The sequence below is a fragment of the Tamandua tetradactyla genome, chromosome 6 (assembly GCF_023851605.1).
Source record: "Tamandua tetradactyla isolate mTamTet1 chromosome 6, mTamTet1.pri, whole genome shotgun sequence".
In the NCBI taxonomy this organism is placed as follows: Eukaryota; Metazoa; Chordata; class Mammalia; order Pilosa; family Myrmecophagidae; genus Tamandua; species Tamandua tetradactyla.
Genome location: NC_135332.1, coordinates 30753007 through 30768343, shown reverse-complemented (window position 1 = coordinate 30768343; position 15337 = coordinate 30753007).

Below are 15337 nucleotides of genomic sequence, written 5' to 3'. Positions count from 1 at the left end.
CGGTTTCTTCCTAAGTGTCACCTTTGTGAGCAAGTGCCCAGTTCTCCATGCTCTGGCTCCTGTCCCGTGCCTCCTTAACCCAGGCTTTCCAGCTCATCAGCGTGTGCACACAGGCTTCTCTACCTGTATTGGCTCTCAGGTAACTGCATCTTCTCAGCAAACCTTCATATACAGGATGTTATTTAAACATCACAACAACTTGATGAGTTTGGAAGGATAGGCATCTTCCCATTTTATAGACAAGAAAAGTTGAAACCCAGAGAAACCAAATGACATGCCTACGATCACACAGCCTAAATAAGGGGCAGATCTTCTAATGTTTCTGAATTGTTTAGGTAAGAAATCTGAGGTAAAGCCACCTTCCTGTGGGAATAGCACAAACGAAGCTCTGGAAAAGTGCCTGTGCTGGTCTATTCAGAGGTTCCAGGGGAACACTCCAAGCTTGAGATTTGCTTTCCTTTTAATTCACAGAAAGCTGTGGGTTAGGGGTTTGTGGGTCCAGGGAATATGCTCTCAGGAAGGCAGCAGTCCTGGCACCTAGCTTCTAGCAAGATGGTTATCTTCTAGGATTTTCCAGTAGTTGTGGAATTTCCAACGGGGCTTTACTGTGGGTCCAGAGCTGTTAGGATTTCAGGTACAGGTGAAGCTGCTCAGTGTTTCTCCTGTCATCATTACGTTCTTTCTGGATGTGTTTGTTTTTGTTTTAAATGATACAGTTGAAGCCATCTGGTTTTGACAACATCAGAGCCCCAGCATACTGTTCATAAACCTCCCACTGCCACCACCCCCTCCTTTAGTGCCCCCACATCTGAAATTTAATTCAAGTTAACTCCACAATCTGGGGCATGTGCTATCCTTGCAGAGATGTCTGTGCCAGTGGAACAGTTGGAGATTTCAATTCCACAAGGATATGGCTTATTTATCAAAACAATATTTCAGGCAAGTAGTTTCACAGAACCTTTGGAGTTGCAATTTCAGGTCCAAATAGATATCTGGCATCATTCCCCGCCACTCCTCCTTCCCTATGTCAACCCTTATACCTGACCAGCCATGGAAAAATTTCTCCTATTCCTTTCTGGAGATTAAACCTCTCTGGATGGTTATTAGGTATCTTGAACACTTTTATTGGTTTGAACAATTTTGGTAAGAGCTGCCTCTCATCAGTGGTAAGGTTGCTGGTTTTTTAGGTCTTAAGAAGCTTCCCTTTTTTTTTTTACATTCCAACCAAGGACATCAAACTGTTTTCATAGACCAAAAGATAGCTGGCTTGACCACCACTCTACACATTCATTTAAAAATCTGTTTTAAACCTATTGTGGGTTCTCCATATTGTGTGTGCCTCTTCAGATTAAACGAAACAGCTTGTGTGTTTAAAAGCAGTACAACAAACAGAGGGGGTATTGAGATGAATTTTGAAACTGTTGTTTTGTTCTGGCTCTTCAACTCCTGTAAAACAGATAACTCAATCTCCCCCTCCCCGCCATGACTGTATTGGGTCCTTTGGTTTATCTTTGTCAAAGATAATTCTTGGCTGAAACCCAACATTATTTTGCACAACTAATTATCTTTTTAATCAGTTTGGGTTCTGCGTGTTTCCTTTATCTTAGGACTTTTCCCTGAACTTTGCCCTACATCATTTAGATTCATTTCTAATGGCTTGCTGACTAATCTGACATTCAAGTGAGTATCATTGGACTGCTGTTTATGTATGTGTATGCACACAGTGGATGTGTTTTCCCCCTTTTAATTTTAGAGGTGACCACACCATGTTGGAGCCTTTGACCCAATAGGTGGACACCTCGTGGAGACAGTGAGCAAGAAAGCAAATGTAGGATGGGATAATGAGCTGGGAGTATCAGAAGCTTTGACCTCCAGATGAGAGTGGAAACTTGTCTATTGTCTACTGATGGGATCTTTATGCCACTAAGCCATTAGCACGATTATTGCTCCCCCTCTGTAAATCCTGTAATGCGGGAGTGGAAAGTGGCATCTGGAATAACTGTTTTGCTGTAGCTCTAGGAAAAAAGAACTTTATACTTGGAGGAATTCAGTACAAGCAACAGAAATGATTAAGGAGATGAAGGGAATCAACTTCAGGGGAAAAAACACTGAAGATAAAATATATGTAACTCATATGTGGGAATGTAGCAATGGTACCAGCAGCTGACAGATTTCACAGGAGTTTTAAACATTTTCTAAGCTGTTTTGTGTATCTCCCATTCATCCTAGTCTTATAGTTTGGGAAGGTGATGATGTAACTTCTTCAAAGTCACTCAATGTGGCTCTGAGCCAAGAAACAACAGAAGGCAAAGGAATAATTTGCTTTGGGGTTAGGCCCAAGGGCCAAAGAGAAGTGAAAATCCAAGAGTTTGCTTGGTAGTAAAGTAATCAGCTTGCAATGCTCAGTTGCGACAGGGAGAGCTTTAGCCCTCTCAGGGTGCTTCGAGGTGAGTCTTTGACCAACTGGAGGAAAGAAGGGGCCCCCACATAGTTCACTTTTTTTGGTGCCTGAGGTAATAGACATCCAGGGGAGTTAAATGATGACTCAGGCCACTAAACAAGCAAACAATTACTGGTTATCTAGTAGGTGTCAGACATTGTGCTCAGCAAATAATTATTGAGTATCTAGTATGTACCAGACGTTGTGTCAGGCTGGGGTTAAGGTGAAGGCTAAAATTTCTGCTCTACCAATTGGAGGAGGAAGGGTAGTGGCAGAGATCATGGGATTGAGAACTGAATAGAAGCAATTAATTTAGCAGTAAGCAGGTCAGTTGGTTACCTTGAAGCAATTTCAGTCAAATAATGGAGGCAGAGTGATGAGAAGGTAAACAAATGTAGATTGAGAATAAACTATACTTTGGGGAATGTTGGCAGGGAGAAAGGAAGGGAAACTCCCATTATGAACTTCTCTCTCAATCTAGTCAACATGTGTTTTTATCTAGAAGTAATGGAGTGCAGGTTGTTCCACAAAATTACATACACTTTGGTGAGTAATATGTGTAATGAAAATTATGTTTGTAGAATAATTATAGCCTTAAGTTGAGAAATAAAATGATCACCTAAAAACCTTAAATTTGAGAATGATTTCCCAGAGACAGACAAGCTTCTGTACTTCTCCAAGCTATCCATCTTCCAAGTAGAAGTTAACTTCACACTTACCTTAGAACCTTAAAATATTTTCATGGGCTGGTGGTTTGGTTCAGTGGTGTGCTAAAGGTATATAACACTTGCTTCCCAAAAGAGTAAGCTCTAATTTGTAGTATTTGCCAATTTCCATGATGTGAATACTCCCACCATAGCTGATTTCAGACTACCAAGGTGACATTGCAGTTGGGACGTTGGGAAGAGATGTGCAGTAGAATGCCATTGTTGTATTTCTACCATACAATAGACGTAGATAACTTCAAGAACATAGATAACAGTAAAATGGAGTTAGAATAATTAAGAAAAGATCGATTTTGAGTATTTGTTACCTTTGCTTTTAATTGTAAGTTTTTACAGTTTAATTTTTAATAACGGCTGTGTTTAACAACTGGTTCTCAAAATTCCTGAAATTGTAACAATCAGCTCTAAAGAGCCAGTGTGAGCCAGCTCTAACACACAACTGTGATTTCAAGTTTGTCTTCAACATCTGTGTGCCTCATTATTTCCCGTTATCCCAAAGCACTTTAAAATGCACTTATGTAGCATAATGGTAAAATGAAATCTGCCTTTTAAAATATTTATATAACCTTGTTAATGTGAATCCAGTGATCTTACTAAACATTTTAATCTCTCCAGGTAAATTAACCCATTTTTTATTTCTGTCTCTTATCAGTATTGGAAGTGTTAGTTTACTTTATTAAAACAATGAAAAATAGGCATCCCCTCTGACATGTTATCCAACATCATCTTCAGTCATTCCAGGGGCTTGTGGTCCTATAGTGTATCCTCCCTGACTCCTCTGAACAAAAGTTGTTGTTTTTTTAAAGAAAGTAAAAGGCATTTGAGAGTGGCCAGCATGCTGTTGAGTCATCCCCAGTGTCTTCTACTCTCAGCAAAGTCTAAGGACCGCTGCCTTGCTTGGCCTTTTAAGAAGAGAGTTTTTACAGCCCTTTCTATTTTCTTTGCCAGTAATTCATTTATACCTACAATATAGAATGTGCTAGGAACTATGCTATTTACTAGGGATACAACAGTGAATAAAACTGCTTCCTGCTTCCTGCCTTCATGGAGCTGAGTCTAAAGGGAGGAGAGCATACTTAATAATCACACAAATGCATAATGTCAAACCATATAATAGGTTATGGAAGGAAATGTGCAAGATCTCATGAGAGCCTATAAGTTAGGGACTTAATCTCATCTGGGGGATCTGGAAAGGCTTCCAAGGAAGCAGCTTTTGAAGTGAGCTGAAGGATGAGATCAAATTGGTGAATCCAAGGAAGCACACAACATAACGCCATGAGGTAGGAGGGAAGACGATGTGTTCTAGGAGCCTAGAGAAGGCTAGGTGACTGGAATATGTAGAGGTATGAGAGCAAGTTAGAAGCCAAATCTGGCAAAGTCCCCCAGGTCCCATTTAGGATTTAGGTACCTGCCCTAAGAGCGGTGGGAAAACCATTGAAGAGTTTTAAGTGGGGGTGGAAGGATGTCACATTTGAATAAGAGCTCTGGTTACAGCATAGAGAAAATTTTAATATTGGGGTTGGGGATGGAGGAAGTCAAGAGATGATGGAACTCAAACTACGGGAGATAGCAGAGCGGGAGAAAAGTAGATAATATTTGAGAGAGGCAGAACTTGTTGGTTTGGATAGAATAAGGACGGGGAGATTTTTGCCTTGTTTGATTAGGGTAGTTTCTCCAAAATAGAGGCCAACAAGAAGATAAACAGGTATGGGAGACATTAGATCGTTAATTTCATTTTGGACCTGTTGCTTATGATATGCCTTGAGGATTCAAGATGGAGATATCACGTGGGCTGTTGAATTTATGATCCTAAGGCTCAGAGAAGTCAGCCTGAGAGAGATGGTTCTGGGAGATACTGGGTTACAGATGAAATTGAAGTCTTGTGTTAGATCACTCAGGAGGGGTATAGGGGGAGGCGTTAAGGAAGTCAACATTTAAAGGCTAATAGAGATTAGCCACAAAGGAGATAAGTAGCCAGAGATATATAGAAAGAAAATATGCAGTCAAGAGAATCAAGGCAGAATTTTTCGAAGAGGCACTAGTTAAAAGTGTTGATGCTGTTGAATAAGAGAAAGAATCTTTAAATGCCCATTGGAGTTAGCCACATGGAAGTCACTGGTGACCTTAGCTAGGTCAATTTCAGGGGGAGGTCCCCTACTGGAGTGAACTGAGGAGTGGGTACAAGGTGAGGAAATAGAGACGGAGTGCAGGCAAGTATTAGAGGAATGGCTATGAAGGGAAGGACAAAGGGCAGCAATTGGAGGAGGGAAATGTTTTGTTTTTTTCTGTAGGATGAGAGATGCATATGTTTAAAGCTAATGAGTAGAATCCAGGAGAGGCAGTAGTTAAAGCTCCAAGAGGAGGGACATTCTGGGCAGTGAGGTTCTGAGAGTGCTGGGGGAGGGGTGCATTGGCCTTAGAGAAGAGGAGCAATGACTTCTCCATCTGGGTGTGAGGAGAACCTACAGAAACAGGTGGGTTGGTTCGTCTGATAATGGGAAGCTGAGCAGTTTGCAGCTGAAGACTTACATGTTTTTCCTTTTTAAGTGAGAAATATGGTTGTCAGCTGAGACTCCTCGGAAAGGGTGGGGAGCTGAAGGAGTGATTTGAACTAGTTGTCAGGGAGCAATTGGTAAGAGGGCAGACAATGTTGAAGGTTCAACCAGCATTGGTGTTTTGATCCAAGAACTAGCTTCCACATCCCTCACTACTTGTGATCCAAAGTACTTGCCTGTATAAGCCTTAGTTTACTTATCTGTGAAGTGGATGTATCTCATAGGGTTCTCATGGGGAATTAATGAGAAAATACATGCTAAGTACTTAAGGGTGCCTGACATTGAGTAAAGTCTCCAGAAAGGTGTTAGTGTTCTTGCCATATAATTATTGTAGTTTCTAACTTAAGTCATATGTGACCTTTTGAGTCCATTTCCTTTCGGATCCTTGGAACAAAACATAAATTTACAATGAGGCACTGAAAGGGACACCTTTTGGAAATGTGGGGATCTTCTGAAGCAGAAATAACACTGGGGGAAAAGCATCCTGAGTAGACCAGCTAGCCTAGTAGTTGTGAGGCTGAGTCTTTGCAAGCCCCCACCTATTGGAACGTGTGGGAGAGGGAGAGCCCACAGAGGTTCCAGCTGATACTCAGCCTGCACCGAATCTGCCAGTCACCAGAAAATAGCTCCTTCATTCTTCATTTATGATCTTCATTGTCATCATTGTTCCGAAAACTAGGAGTGTTTGACATTAGGCATCCCAGAGAGGAGGGCAAAGGGTAGGGCAGAAGCACCTCAGCTTCTAGGTATGGAAATAGGAATTGGGGAGAGGAAATAAGTAAGTTGGAACCTGGAGCCCTGGTTCTTGGCTGTTGCTTTTTGCCTTCTGAGAGGCCAAGAAAAGATGGATGCATACCTGCTCATCTTCTCTTTTGTTTTCTTCCTCTTTTCCTTTTCTATCCCCTTTTTTCCCTGTTTCTGGAACCTGGAAGTGTCCGTTTATTTCCCCCGTTTTCCTAGACATACCCACCCCACCCCTACCTCCTGTCTCCAGTCCCTCTAACTACAGTGACATCCTGAGCCTGAGCCTGCTGCATTTAAAAACAAAACAAAACAAACAAACAAAAACAGCCTGCCTGCAACAAGGCTTACAGCTCTGATCTCCACTGAGATGTGGCAGATGGCAGAGCCTGACTAAGCGGCAGCAGGCCCCCTCCTATCCCAGGCCCAGGAGCTGCCAAGACTGGTAAGTGGGGCATTTATATACCTCTCACAATCTTGTATCCTACCTACCCTATTCACCCAAACTAGAATCATTCTCATCTACTGCAGATGCAGCCTGGCAGAGGTTAGCTGCCCCTTTACCTGTATCACCTCTCTCTCTCTCTCTCTCTGTCCCTGTGAAGGTCTCCCATAATAGAAACTGCATTCAGAGTTCATATTAGTCAACAAGATTTACTGACCAACCCCCGTGGGGTATGTACCCCGTGCACTCAACCCTTTCCAAAGTGTGGAAGAAATAGATTGCACCAGGCCAGTCCTTGGTGGAGCTCACCCATGTGGCAGAACAGACATGGTCCTCACCCTCAAGAGTATAATGCAAGACAGGAATACATTTCACACACCAAATTTATAGGCAGTACCATCCCAGACTGGTGAGAAACCATGATCAGTTGAGTGGAAATGAAGAAGATGGAAGAGAAAAAGAGAGGGAGAAGAAGAATGTTGGGGTTTTAGGTTGGTACATTGTTGAGGGTGAGGCAGTGGTGGCAGGATTCAGGAAGGTCAGTCAGGAGAGTACACTTGACTGACTGCTCACTGGACATTAAACTCTGTGTGCTTCTAAATAAAGACCCTTTAGCCACCTGCATTCTCTGAGCCTTGTGTTATGTTTATGGATAGAAGTCCCAGGGGAGAGTTACACAGATGAAACCCCTCTATGCACTGGAAGGGGATTCTGAATTTCCCATAGGGGCTAAAGCCAAAGAAACTTCTGGTACTTTGAGCCCAAGGAGCAGGAGGAATGCAAGGAGATGCCCATTTCTTGGCCAAAATCAAGGAAAACCAAAGTAGATTCCTTCTTCTGTCATCTTTTGTAGATCACAACGGACCTCTCCTATGGGTTTTTTTCTGCACATTCTTCCTGCAGCAAGAAATGATGACCATTCCTCTCCCTTCCCCACCCCAACCCCTGAGCCTTGATCAGGATCAGGGAGGGCCATAGTGTGGAACTGTCATCATAGCAGCTAATCTTGAGCACCGACTCTGTGTCAAACACTGTTTGAAGTGGTTTACATGTTCCAACTATTTAAGCCACACAACTTATTTAAGCCTCTGAGGGGCAAAGGTTATCCCCAATTTATAGATGGAAAAACTGAGGCAGAAAGATGTTCAATAACTTGCTGAGGGTCATACAATTAGGCAGTGGCAGAGCAAGGATTTGAATCCAGTTAAACTTGCTCTAGAGTCCATACTCTCAACCACCACACTGCACTGCTTGCTCTGAAAAGAAAAGAGTGAGAAATCAGCCCTCTCTCCCTTGCTGTGAGGTCCTACAGCCCCCAGGTTCCGGGATGCCTATGGGCCCCAGTTGGTTATTGAGAGAATCAAGCAAGAACCAGACAGCAATAATCCGGGCATGGTGTTCATAGTTTACGAAGCCAGTTTGATCCTCACAGCAACCACACGAGCAGGTGGTAGAATTGCCATTCAATACCCAGAAAGGAGTGGTGACTAGGCCGAGATGACATGGTAAGTAAGATTCAAACCCAACTCACTTAAGACACATCATAACTCGGAAATGGCCTTACTTTGCCCCTAAGCTTCCCTGGGTCTGAGCAAGTCATTCTTTTCTAGATGGAGCTACCCTGCAAGCTATGAAAGGAATCTGGGGCAAGGAAGCCTGGTATACTGGAACATCTTAAACCAGTTTAAGAGCCAGAAGGCCTTGTTTTTTCCTACAACTCGATGATCCACACCAAAGCCCTGCCCCTCTAATGTGAAGACCTTGTGTCTGATGCTTCTTTTGTCCAGGGTGTGGGCAGATGGGTGATCAAATATGGAGAAGGAAGAGGATAGGTAATGGGGGCGTGGGGGTAGGGAAGTTGGGGTGGATTGGAATAGCAGTGGTCATTGGGAGGGTGGGGTGGGGGTATGGGATGTATGAGTTTCTTTTTTCTTTTTTTTGGAGTGGTGCAGTGTGCCGGGGATGGTCAGGGTAGTGAATACATGGCTATGTGATGATGCTGTGAGCTTCTGATTGTATGCTGTGGATAGACTGTATGTTGGTGAAGATTTCTCAAAATATTTTTAAAACCAAAAAAAATAAAAAATAATTTTAAAAAAAGCCCTGCCCCTCTCTTTACCCCAGCAGCTAACCTGGTTCTCTGAGGGCCTTCCTAAAGAGGATAATATACAATGTCAGGGACAGGTGGGAAGAGGGATGTGCCAACATGGGCATGTGGCCTCATCCTCTCCTGACTTACCCTTCTTGCTCCATCCTCTTTGCTAGTCAGGAGTACATGGGAATGTGGAGCACTAATGATGCATCAACTTATTTTCCTGTTGTCACTTCCTGTCCCCAAGCTGGTAAAGTGAAAACTGTCCAATAAGGCATATAGGGATGACCTCGCATGGAAAGTTTGCTGTACCTGTAGCTTTCGTTAAAATGTGCCTCAGAGAGGGTACTGTCCCGCCTTTGGGAAAACTCGAGGAACTGGATAGGAGAGACATAGATGTTTGCTTTCAAGGAGTCTCTAGCCTGAAGGGAAAGACATCTCCTGTTTTCAGTCTCTAGTTGTCTAGAGGGAGACAGCCACAGTTTCTGCTTTGAGGGTCCCAAGTTGTCAAGTACACAGCACTTCATGCTCGACCGAGTAAGAGACAGAATCAGTCTCTTTGGAGAGAGCTGTGAATATTAAGGCGTAACAGTGGAAGAAAGATGAATGGGGAGTTGGGGGAGGATTCTGGAAAAGGGAGGCAGACAGATGGGAAGGGTGAGAGGAGAAAGGGTCAGGTATTGGGGAACTTGTTCGGTAAAGCAAAATACAGACCTCCGAGGCTTTAGCATCACGAGGAGAATCTTTAGGGGGATGGGGTGGTTGGGCCTGGTGGCTCCAACTCTTCCCCATTGAGGTTCTTCTTTTCCTTGGAGTTTCTTGCTTCAATTTCAGGCATTGACTTCATGCTGACCTCAGTGAAGCATTTCTTTTTCTGTAATGCTATGTTTCAAGTGTGAGCTGAAACCTCTTCTCCTGGATCTCTTGGCATGGGAGAGAACAGCTGGATATTTCAAACTTTGTTAAACAGTATTTGTTGAATGGATAAGTACTAAGGGAGAACAGGAGGGGTACTGTTTTAGTCAGCCAAAGCTACCAGAATGCAACACACCAGAGATGAATTGGCTTTTAATAAAAGGGGATTTATTTAGTTAAAAGTGTATAGTTCTTCAGAGGAAAGGCAGCTAACTTTCAACTGAGGTTCTTTCTTACACGGGAAGGCACAGGGCGATCTTTGCTGGCCTTCTCTCCAGGCCTCTGGGTTCCAACAACTTTCCCTGGGGTGATTTCTTTCTGCATCTCCAAAGGCCTGGGCTAAATTATGAGTGCTGAGATGAGGTATACTGAGCTGCTTGGGCTGTGCTATGTTGAGCTCTCTCATTTAAGCACCAGCCAATTAAATCAAACATCATTCATTGCAGCAGGCAAGCCTCCTAGCCACTGCAGATGTGATCAGCAACAGATGAGGTTCACATGCCATTGTCTCATGTCCACAGCAATAGAACTAGGCACCTTCACCTAGCCAAGTTGATACCTGAACCTAACTACCACAGGTATAAAGTATGATGTCCACAAGGCTTAAAAATAGCCCAGTTTAATGAGGTTGAACATAAATGTAAGGGAAAAGATAGAAGTGAAGGCGGTTCACTAGTGAGTCTATAAGTAATAGTACCATACTGAAGGGAACATGATTGAAAGGGGATGTATAGACCCATGTGTCCCACTGATTAACACTAGACATATTAAGTTATTGAATGAACTACTGCAAAGGTATGAATCTTATACAAAGAGTGTATAAGTTCCGGGTGTGGGGGAAAAGTCCGCATGCTATGGACTGTGTTTAACAGGAAAACATCAACAGTACCACAGCAACACCAGAGGTAAATAATGGGGGAAGGGACAAGAGTTAAGGGGAGGGTTGGATTTTCTATTTGGTGAGGGTGTGTTTATTGATTATCTTTCTCTGGGGAACAATATAACTATCTAAAATTGAGAGAGTAAAACTGATGGACTGTTGGCTTTGGACGTTATGCATGATGCCCAGTGAATGCAGGTGGCTGAAGGACGCACTGACTGAGAAGTAGATCAGCAAACAGTGGTGTGTACATATGATTCAATACTGTGCTGCTACGAAAAGGAATGAAGTTGTGCGGTATGCAACGTTGTGAATGAACCTGTGGGACATTTGGTGAGGCAACATAAGCCGGAAACAAGGGAGCAAATACTGTATAGTCTCATTTACAAAATACTTATAAGAAAATAGGGGCCTATAATCGTAAGCTCTGACAGCAGTCGCATTTAGTCCAGAGCAGTAATTGTTATTTCTGGGTTTTGAGAGGCTGTTTTATATATGTATAACCTGGTATTTAGAGATAAGAATGAAGCCAATCAGGTCAGGATAAAGGTAATTCGGAATACAGGGGTCAGGAAGACATTGTCTGTATTTTAGAACCTCATCTACTATTGAGACCAAAGGAAGAAAGGTCATTTTTGTCCAGAACCTAAATTTTCTGTAGCACAAAATCTAATTCAACCTGTCTTAATAGATCTTTTAAATCATCCAAACACAGGGAGTCCAGAATAAGAATGAGAGCTTCTAATCCTGTATAGTTTAATGTAATGCCTGTATACATCCCAGAGTATATTAAACAGATAATCAAAAAGTATTGGCAAGGTTCCTTGTTGGATGGGGGAAAAAAATAATACTATTAAGCTTTACCATTAGGGAAACCCCAGATACTGTGCCAAACATTAGGGACACCCAAATCAATAGGCCAAGCCCTTGACCTTGAGGCTTGCTCTTATGAAGCTTATGTGTGTAGTGGAGAAGCTTAGCCCACTCATAGGTGTGCCTAAGAGTCACCTCCGGAGGACCTCTTTTGTTGCTCAGAAGTGGCCTCTCTCTGTTTAAGCCCAACTTTGCAAGTGAAACCATTGCCCACCCCATGACATGCAACATGACGTCCAGGGGTGAAAGTCTCCCTGGTGGCATGGGAGATGACTCCCAGGGATAAGCCTGGCCCTGGCACCATGGGATCAATAGTATTTTAACCTGACCAAAAGGGGGAAAAGAAGTGTAATAAATAAGGTATCAGTGGCTGAGAAAGTTCAAATAGAGTCAAGAGGCTACTCTGGAGGTCACTCTTACACATGCTTCGGTTAGACATTGCTACCTATCATAGCTTGCAAACCCCAACCAAAACCACTCCTGACAATCCTAAATACCTAGGGCATTATATAAGATTCTACAAAGGTTCCATGCACTATGGTAACTTTCCAGAAACCTACAACCTCCAGAGGGGTCCCTGGACCAGATAAGTCCTGAAGTGCAGAGGGCCCAGCCTCTCCAGAACATCAACTAGTTCCATCCCCCTATCCCATATTATTGACAGCCTCTTCCAACATGAAAAAGTTAGAATGGGCATAGCCCAAACACCCCTAAAGAGTGGGAGAAATATCAAAGGTGATGGTGGAATTATACAGAGAAGGTCGGGTTTGACAAATGAGTATGAGTGCTGAATCATTATATTGATATTTCTTTCTTAGTCTCCAGTATCTTAGAGCAGCTAGAAATAAAAACCTAAAATTGTGGAATTGTAACCCATACCACACTTTGAAAACTAATTCTACAGCTAATTGTTGTGATGTCCTTTGAAATTTATTGCTTTTTTTGTATATATTATTTTTTACAAAATAGAAAAAAAAAGTCAATTGTGATGATAAATGCACAACTATATGATGATATTATAAACCATTGATTGTATACTTTGGATGATTATATGGCATGTGAATATATAATATATATCAATGAAAATTTTTTTTAAAAGGAAAAGAATAAATGAATGAATGAAAAAGAAAAAAAAAGCCCAGCTCACAGCCTAGGTTTCTGAGTCTGCCCTAAACAGGGCTTGGCAGGCTCTGGCCTGGCCTGGGGTCTTTCCTTTGCCTCCAGAGAGAGGAGCCAGTTGAAAGGCACGACAAAGGGGGTCCTTTCTAGTCCCTAAGAAACCATGTGGTGGGCCACGGTGGCTCAGCAGGCAAGAATGGTTGCCTGCCATGCCAGAGGACCCAGGTTCGTTTCCTGGTGACTGCCCATGTGAAAAAAAAAAAAGAAATCACGTGGCCTGTCTGCAGTCCTCCTAAGTCTCTCCATTTTATCCCTCTCCAGATGGATGACACCCTGAGGAAAGGCCCTGCTCATAGGGGCATGGGGTTCCTCTGGTGGAGGCAGAGGTGCCCCTGTTTAAGTCAGGCCCATAGGAGAAAGCAGAGTGCCTGCTCCTACCCAGGGTGAACTGGGCAGCCTCGGCATTTCGGGAGGGTTCAGACCTGAGCCTAAAAAGGCTTCGCCGGTCTCAGTGTGAACCCCAAATCAACATGGACAGCTTCAATCTCAGAGCCTGGTACTCTCCTCCGGAGGACCTGGTTTGCTCCACTCCCTCACTTGACTGTGGCCTGTAGACCAGGGCAGGGGCCCAAACCACACTGTTCCATGCAGCTTGTGCCCACCAGGGTGGGAAAAATACCCCACTAACTGGGCACCCAGAGTGGTGAAGGGGCAACCACTACCCCGCCCTGTCAACATTCTCCCATCACAGGCCCCTTCTGCCTTGGACTTCCCAAGCTGTGTTGCTGCAGGTAATTAAAGGGCTTTAATTAAATTATGGTCCCATCTGGCTGGGATCAGTCAGGCCCTTAACAAGGATTGTGTGTCACCAGCATCAGCATGTGGATAGGGACTCGAACATGGGGGCTGAATTTGGGGACTGAAGGCCTGTCAGTGTGAGAGACGCTTTCTGCACGCCTCTCTGCAGTGCACAACAACTTCTTCCATCTCAAACACGGAGGCTGTAGGCCTCGTGCCGGAAAGGGGGAGGAGGCCTAGAGCCTTCCGAGGTCCATTCTTGCTTGTGAATCTATAAAATCTCTCTGATGTGTAAGAAGCATGATCTCAGTTCTAAAGACGAGGAAACCGAGGCCCACAGAAATGAAGTGCCCAAACACACCCATGAAATCAGGCAGAACTAGATTTAACTGCAAGAAATGGGGGCCCAAAACACAGGGGCTTAAATAGGGTAGAAATTCAATTTTCTCTCACATAAAAATCTAAAGGGAGGCAGCCTAAGGCTGGTATGGTGTTTCTATTTTACAGATTTTTCAGGGATTAAGATTTCTTCCAGTTCTCTTCTCTGCCACTTCCAGGATGTGACAGATATTGCCATGGTCAAAGATGATGGCTGTTCCAGCAATCACACATATCAGACAGCAGGACAGAGGATAGAGGAAAGGGTATACACCAGCTGTCTTAAAATTTCTGGAAACTTCTATAGAACCTCTTGGTTTGTCACTCACTGGTCAGATGTTAGTCATATGGCCACACTGGGTGCAAGGAAGGATGAGAAAAATGTAGTATATATTTCAAGCAGGATGTACCTGGGTTAAAAGTGAAGATCCCATCACCATGGAGAAAGGAGAAATGGGTATTGTGGGACAATTAAAAGTCTCTGCCACATGCCCCATGGGGCAAAACCAGGACAGGAACCTGAAAGGTTTAGGAGGCAAAAGGGTGAGAAAGAAGAAAGGTACACCAGGAAATTTAAAGTGTGTGTGTGGGGGGTATTTCTGCGCTCCCGGGCAGAACTCACCAAACCCAAGATGGAGGGAGGTGAGTGCGCATGTGGGCTTTGGCACAGGCAGCTTTTAAGGATAGAGGTCAGGTGACGTCCGGAAGGGGCAGTTCATTAGTTCCTGAAGTCAGGTTGGGAGTGGTGACACAGCCTCCGCAGCTCCAGTTGCAGTGCCCTTCCCCATTCCCCCGACCTAACGGAACCCAACTCACCCACTTCCAGCCTGGGACCTTTTCACCTACCCACACCAGGAGCGAGGCTGAAGTTAACATAAACCCATCTCAGAAATCAGACAGGAGGAAGGAACATTTGTTGAGCAATTCATTTAATTCTCCCCACAATGCTCAAAGGAAGGAGGAGTCATAGAGTTTCATGCAAAGAGGCTGTGGGAGGTTTTATTTGCCCAAGGCCACAGCTAATCAATGACAGACCCAGAATTGGAACACAGGTTTATCTTCCTGCACACCCCATGTTCATTGGCAGCCTCTATAGTTCAGGGGGGGCCAACTTGTCCCTTGATACCACCTAGCCAAGTGGCCCTGAGATCATGAACTGGGAACCCTTTGCTTCTATTGTCATCAGGCCAGCCTTTGCGCTTGGCAACCCAACAGGAAACAGGGTCCCCTCTGATATTTGTGCCTTGGCGATGGTGGCAGTTGCCACTCCAGGACTTTGGCATAATCAGCAGGTGCCGCCCCCAGCCCATCTTGCCTCTGCCTCATGGGGCTGGTAGTTCCTTTCCTTGCTTGTCACCCGGCCCCCAGTTCTCCTG